The sequence below is a fragment of the Aplysia californica genome, unplaced genomic scaffold (genome assembly GCF_000002075.1).
Source record: "Aplysia californica isolate F4 #8 unplaced genomic scaffold, AplCal3.0 scaffold00071, whole genome shotgun sequence".
Taxonomy (NCBI): domain Eukaryota; kingdom Metazoa; phylum Mollusca; class Gastropoda; order Aplysiida; family Aplysiidae; genus Aplysia; species Aplysia californica.
The window spans coordinates 1,033,070-1,039,497 of record NW_004797341.1 but is presented as its reverse complement, the minus strand read 5'-3'; the positions used below and the strand labels follow the sequence as shown (position 1 = coordinate 1,039,497).

The 6,428-nt window shown below is 39.2% G+C and overlaps 1 protein-coding gene across 3 annotated transcripts in view; it reads left to right on the top strand.

The window, feature by feature from the left end:
• Positions 1-6,428, top strand: part of LOC101857397 (autophagy-related protein 13) — a 24,529-nt gene that overhangs the window by 5,688 nt on the left and 12,413 nt on the right. For all 3 annotated transcript variants that reach the window (XM_005093871.3, XM_005093870.3, XM_035968624.1), the window contains exon 2: positions 5,996-6,091. The gene's annotated coding sequence lies outside the window, so the exon portion shown is untranslated. The remainder of the gene's footprint in view (positions 1-5,995; positions 6,092-6,428) is intronic.

Genomic DNA, 6,428 nt, shown 5'->3' with positions numbered 1-6,428 from the left:
ATAAGAAGAAGAAGAAGAAGAAGAAGAAGAAGAAGAAGAAGAAGAAGAAGAAGAAGAAGAAGAAGAAGAAGAAGAAGAAGAACAACAACAACAACAACAACAACAACAACAACAACAACAACAACAACAATAATAATAAAAATACAATAACAACAACAACAATCATAATGTGTCCTTATAATCATTATTATTACCATTATTTTAATCAACACTATCATCTTTATTACTATTATTATCAATATTTTTTAAACTATTTTTTATTTCAATTATTATTATTATTGTTCTTGTGTGCGTGATTCTGTGTTTGTGTGCATGCCTGTCAGCACAAATGAAAGGAAATTAAGAATTGAATGTGTAATATCTTTATCATACATACATAATGCCAACTTCAGCTTAAACCCCCCTGTCGGTGCTACTGACTAAAGTGTCTCTAGGCCATTCCCAAAGGGGTCGATGTCAACAGAGAATTCCTTACAGGGAATCAGGCTAACTCTGCTCACCTCTCTCGCTTCAACAGCACAAAGTCTGCTTCAACTATCAAGGCACCCTGGAAATAGAGGGTCACAAGAGTGTGACAAACATACATAAGAAGTAGAGGGAAAAACTGATAGTAAGGATTCGGAAAGAAAAAGCAGCACTATTATCACCCTTTTTTTAAAGTAAATTTTGACTAGAATCCACACCCTGATCACAGTTCCGTTGCCACCGTGGTTCTCGGTCACGTAATATGAAATGGATAACTAGGGTGAGCGTGGCTCTTAACTACACAAATACGTGGGCATCAAGTTAGTGCTAATGCATTAACTGTAATATCAACCGCATACTGGCAATGGGGTTAAATTGAATTGAGATGGGGCTAGCCATACTGTTTCCTTTATGGAGAGTCAAAGCTACCATTTTGGTGCAATGCGACAACCCCGACTCGCGGCCTTGAAAATAAACACGTTGAATCTGAAAGTTATATTCGGGTTTAGTCCAATTTAGTCGAATTGTTTGTTTGGTTTTTTTTAATGGTGGCTTTTTCTGTAGAAGTAAGAGAGAAAAAAAAGCTGGCACCGAATCAACTTTGTTCCACTGTCGGTGTGCTCTCGTTATACTCTTGAATTCGATTAAGCCATGAACTACCGTCCTTCGACAAAGAAATGTCGTAAGAAATCCACAGAAGTCCAAATTTTGAGACTGTTCGATTTTTTCACCCTCCCATAGCTCTATCAAAGATGGGCCTTTCAACTCCACCAAAATGCAATGTTATGCTCAGATCAAGGCTTACATTTGTTTTGTTGGGTTTTTTTGCTTTTTATGTTTATTGACAGGAACAACACATAAGAAACTTTTTTCTCCTTTTGTTTCTCGTATAAAAGTATACCCAAACAGACTTAAGTGGATTGCATGCGACACCGACGAAAGCTACTGTGCCAATAGACCATGATTCATTATTTAGCAATGCTTGTTATATTTTCACTGTCCACACCATCATCATCCGGTGCCTTGCCGACTGGCGTGGGCGATCATGGACCTCCGCTTCACTCTGTCTTGCGTTGGAGCGATGGTGTCTGTAGTTCTTTCTGTTCCCAGCCATGTTGTCAACTTGTCCAGTATCTTTTCCGTCTGTCTGCCTCTGCCTCTCTTTCCATCAAATTTTCCTGTTGTTACAATATTTCCCAATACTTCGTCCCGCATTGTGTGTCCATTGAATTCTGCCTGTCGCTTTCATTATTCGTCATAAACTGCCGTCTACAATTTGCTTCAACCAAAACTTCTTCGTTTGTTTTTCTAGCTGCCCATACGATACGCAGCTTGCGTCTTATGAACCACAACGACATCGCCTCAATTAATTGTTCTTTCCATCTGTCTGTTGATTGTCAATACTTTGCACCATATAATAGGACTGGCTGGATGTTACTTTTCAGTACTTTTTTTTCTTGTTTCCAGTGACAGATTGATGTTTGTAAGTATCTGTTTCATTGTGTTTTTGCTTGGCAAATGCAGCTTTTAATTTCCGTATGACATCTCCCATCTGATGGTAATATGGTCCCCAAATATTAAAAACGTTGTACTTGCTTGAGGATGGAACCATTGATTTTGATATTGCAGATTGGGGTTGTAGTTTTTCTGTTTTTCTGTCCACAACTCACCGATAAAACCACTGGCAATCTGCTTTTTCATTGCGCAGTACTAAGCAATAAATGGACTGGCGTCTGTTGTGTTGACAGTGGTTATACGCTTCACTGTTGCACGCAGCAGACCCGAGTTCGATTCACGAGTGTGGAGAAACTTGTATCGAGAATTTTGGTATTTCTTACTTACTTGCGTACTCTTTCGCTATACCATCAGGTACATTAGGGGGAAGATTTCAATACTTCTGCTGGGAAGTTATATCCCTTTTAGCCTCAGTTGACCTGGACATTGAATTATCTAAATTATGTCGATGGGGGCGTAAAACACCTTTATCAGGCTAAAATGAAATATAATGGGAATACAAAACTCACGCTGGATTACTTTCAACACTGCTGATCTACATAGAAAACACAGAGGGGCCTTTCGTGGTACAAAGGTTGGGGTGTTCTCCTCTCATTCAATAGGCCCCGCGTTCAAAACCTGACAGTGGCGGAAAGTGTTCTTCTCTAAAATGTTCTTCTTTCACCTCCTTTCCTGCCTCCTCACCATATCCTGTCGTCTGTTTTAGTCTCCACTTTCTGCTACTACACCCCCCCCCCTTTTTTTGGGCCCCCTCCTTTGGGCTCCTGGCTCTTTGTGCAGCCTTTCTACTGCTATTCTTCGGCTCCTTCTTTCTGTTGTCATTCAGCCACAAACCTGATCTTATGGTACGTTAAATCTTAATTAACATTCTCGGATAAAGGCAAAACATCTCAAAGGTCCTGTGTGCAATTTGAGAACGATAAAACACCCCTTGGTGGTCCAAAATCGATAAGAGTTGGCCGCCACCCGAGCAACATTCAGAATTGATTAACACCAAACTGAAAATATTTAATGTGTCCCGCACTCTCATATGACCTTATGCAGTTGCAAGCGCCGTAAAACACTTACCAAAGCAACGAAAACAAAGGAGCACTGTATGCCCCCCACGCGCTCTTAATCAAGACGAAAAGGATGTGAGCTTTAAGTTTTGTTGAAGATCGTCTCTTGTCCTGGACAAGCCCAGGTCCTCATACTCTGATGGACAGGAAAGCCCAAGTGCAAGTTTCCTGCTCTGCTCACAAGGGTTGTAAACCTGTTCATGTTTGTGTGAGTTTGTGTGGGGTGTGTGTATGTATGTGTGTGTTTGTGTGAGTGCGTGTGCGGGAGCGTGTATGTATGTGTGTACCTGTGTGTATAGGTTTATATTATTGTGCGTATGTGTGTGTATGTGTGTGTGTGTGTGTGTGTGTGTGTGTGTGTGTGTGTGTGTGTGTGTGTGTGTGTGTGTATTTGCGTGTATATGTGTGTGTATATGTGGGCAAGTGTTTTATGCGTACCTACATACATAAATAAATGAGTGCGAGTGTTTTTATTTCTTTGTAAGTATAAGAGTGAATATTTGCGGGTGTGATAGACTATTCGTTTGTCTGTGTGCTTTTTTAAATGCGCGTATTCAATGTAGATGTGTTATGCCCCCATCGTCACAGTTTATATATCATGTAGGAGGCGGGATTCGACCTTGCCTCTCAGGACCAACCCAAGCAGAGAAGAATAGATGATCCCCCTTCTTGCATAGCCTAATAGTATTGATAGGGCTGTTAAACCTTTACCATTTCATATTTTTATTGGAGCCTTCATTTTTATAACGTTAATACCACAATGCGGAGAATCAAGCTTCGAAAAAGAAACGTCGGAGAAGAAAAGTTATGTCCCAATACCAGACAAAACCAAACCCGAAACGTCTATTTCTGATCTCGGAAACCACACTCTAACGTACAATAATATTCCTTAACATCAAATCCGAAAACTCAAGTGATTATATCTTTATCAAAGTGCGTGGCTAAATCTGCATTTTATCATGTTTGACTCACCTCTTGACTCTTGAAACCTAACCGAAACCCCTAGATTTGGCCTGTTCCTTGAAGGGAGAGGGGTCTGTTGATGAGTGGGGGGGAGAGAGAGAGAGAGAGAGAGAGGGAGAGAGAGATGGTTGTGGGGGGGGGGGGCGAGACAAGAGCCTTGATGGCCCATGTTTTCGGTCAAATAGCCAAAAATAGTAACAATTATGTTGCAGAGGAAAGAGGTGAGCAACAATCTCCCCATAAAAGGAAAGAAAATGAAGAGAGGTGAGTAAAACATGATATAATGGAGATTTAGCCAACGCACTTTGAAGAAGATATAATCACTTGAGTGTCGCCGTTATGAATCAACTCACGAACGTTGATTAAGAGATCCTGCTGAAAAGAGGGTATATTACTTGTTATTTGTATTTCGCCGATACCTTACGAAATCTGCTTAACTGGGGGGTTTTGTTTGTTTTTTTAAGAGAAAAAAAAGAGGCTATTATGAACAGTTTATTTATAGGGTTTGACCGGAAAATATATCTACGGTGGTGTCGGTAGTCAAGTGGTTAAGCCACTGGACACGTATCCACGAGACTGCGACTTGGGGGGTTCGAGACTCAGCTCTGTCTGTCGATTTGTCCTTGGGAAAGGCACTTTACACGAATCTACTTATTTGGTTTAGTCCTATCTACGATGAATCTTTACTCTAAAATTTCTAAATTCTATCTGCTCAGTGCTTAGTTTTGAGAAATGTGACATCAAGAATTGATTTTTGAGTTTCACAACATGTCAAACTTTTTCAAATATAATTCTTTGAATATTATGTTGATAACGGCTCCGAATAATCTTACTATTTTCATAAAGCAGATAGAACATTTTTGGTTTCTGACCTCATGGTTTTATTAACTCAAAGCAGCCAAAAATGTCAGATAGAACTTTTTAATTATATGGCAGCGGAAAGTTTAATTCGAAGGTGCTGTGCCTGTCAATTTCACACATTTGTCATAAAGATATCTTTGTTAATAGATTTTTAAAATGTTGGACAAACAAGAAACCAGGTATCCCTTTTTATATCAGCAAGTTGATGTCAACAATTCAGAAAGTATAATACATGTATTGTGATTTTAGCAAATTTGTGTCAACCTAGCATAGAACTAGCTGCTGTTAAAACTAAATAATGCACTAAAACTAAAATATTATTCTGCTCAAACGTTATTTCATCTAATTTCGAGTTCTATTGTTTATATATTTTTGATAATGTATTTTTCATAATAGTTTTATTCATATCTATTTATTTATTTCATTTCACTTTTTTAAAGGGCTTGAAGGGTAGGGGGGTGGCTCCTGAAAAATATGAGGCATTATACCAGACGAACTTTGCGTCTTTGGTTGGAGAGGGCGTGGAAGAGGGGGTTTACACTGAAGCCATGAAGGATCACTAGAATGGCAATATAATAATCTGGTTTTGTTTCCCTGCGTTCTTGGTTGTCTCACCCAACCAGTTTGCCTTTTGAGTTGGTTCCGATAAATAATAACAAATAATATTTGTTGCTTAGCACATATCCCTGTTCAAAAACAAGATATGTGCGCTCTACACGGTAATATTATCGGAAACACGTAACTTAAAACACCCTAGAAACTACTCTTTTCAAGACTCGATAGTTTACTGTCCATATTACAATCATCAATAAAGGACATTTTGCTTATCTATGGACTGGCCTGAATTATCTAAAGTGTGTCGCTAAGGGGGGAAAAAATCCGCCTACAGTCATCTTTTAAAACTGATGGGCCACAATGTATTCAAGACCATATTTGTTGACATTTAGAGTGCTCTGGCCAGCCCAAGCTAAACTACTGAACAGGTCTTTTCTGAGTGGAGAATGAGTGACAACCGAATCCTACAACACACATCAAGTTTTACGACTGTAAAGTGCTTTTTGAGTGGAGAAGGAGTGGGCATCTCAAGTGAGTTATTTACCCATTTACCAGTCTCTCCATCCTCAATCTCGCAGTTTGGAACTGGCACAGCATAAACCACTCATTTCAAGTGATGCCAAGCTACTATCTGTGTGGATGCAAGTTAATGCAGATTAAGCCTTCTTAAACGGGTGAGCAGCGAATGTTATGCTTTTAACAATACATCGAGAAATTTGAAACCTATCACTTTAAAAACTGTTTTGATTTTTACTTCTGTCTTTCTGTTGGGATACGACGCCGTTATACCTAATACAGAGAAAGATCTTGTTAGTATGTTAGTGTTTTAGCGTCTTTAATATGGTTACTTGCTCTGTATGCTTGCTGTGAAAATTGAGATTGTTACAGAACGCTGTCAGGTCTGCTGGGGTAATAATTGTACTGGAGAGCACGAAGAGCTTCTTGTTGAGCGGAAGCTAGTGTTATACAAATCATGCTATTTCTATTATTATTATTATTATTATTTAATTA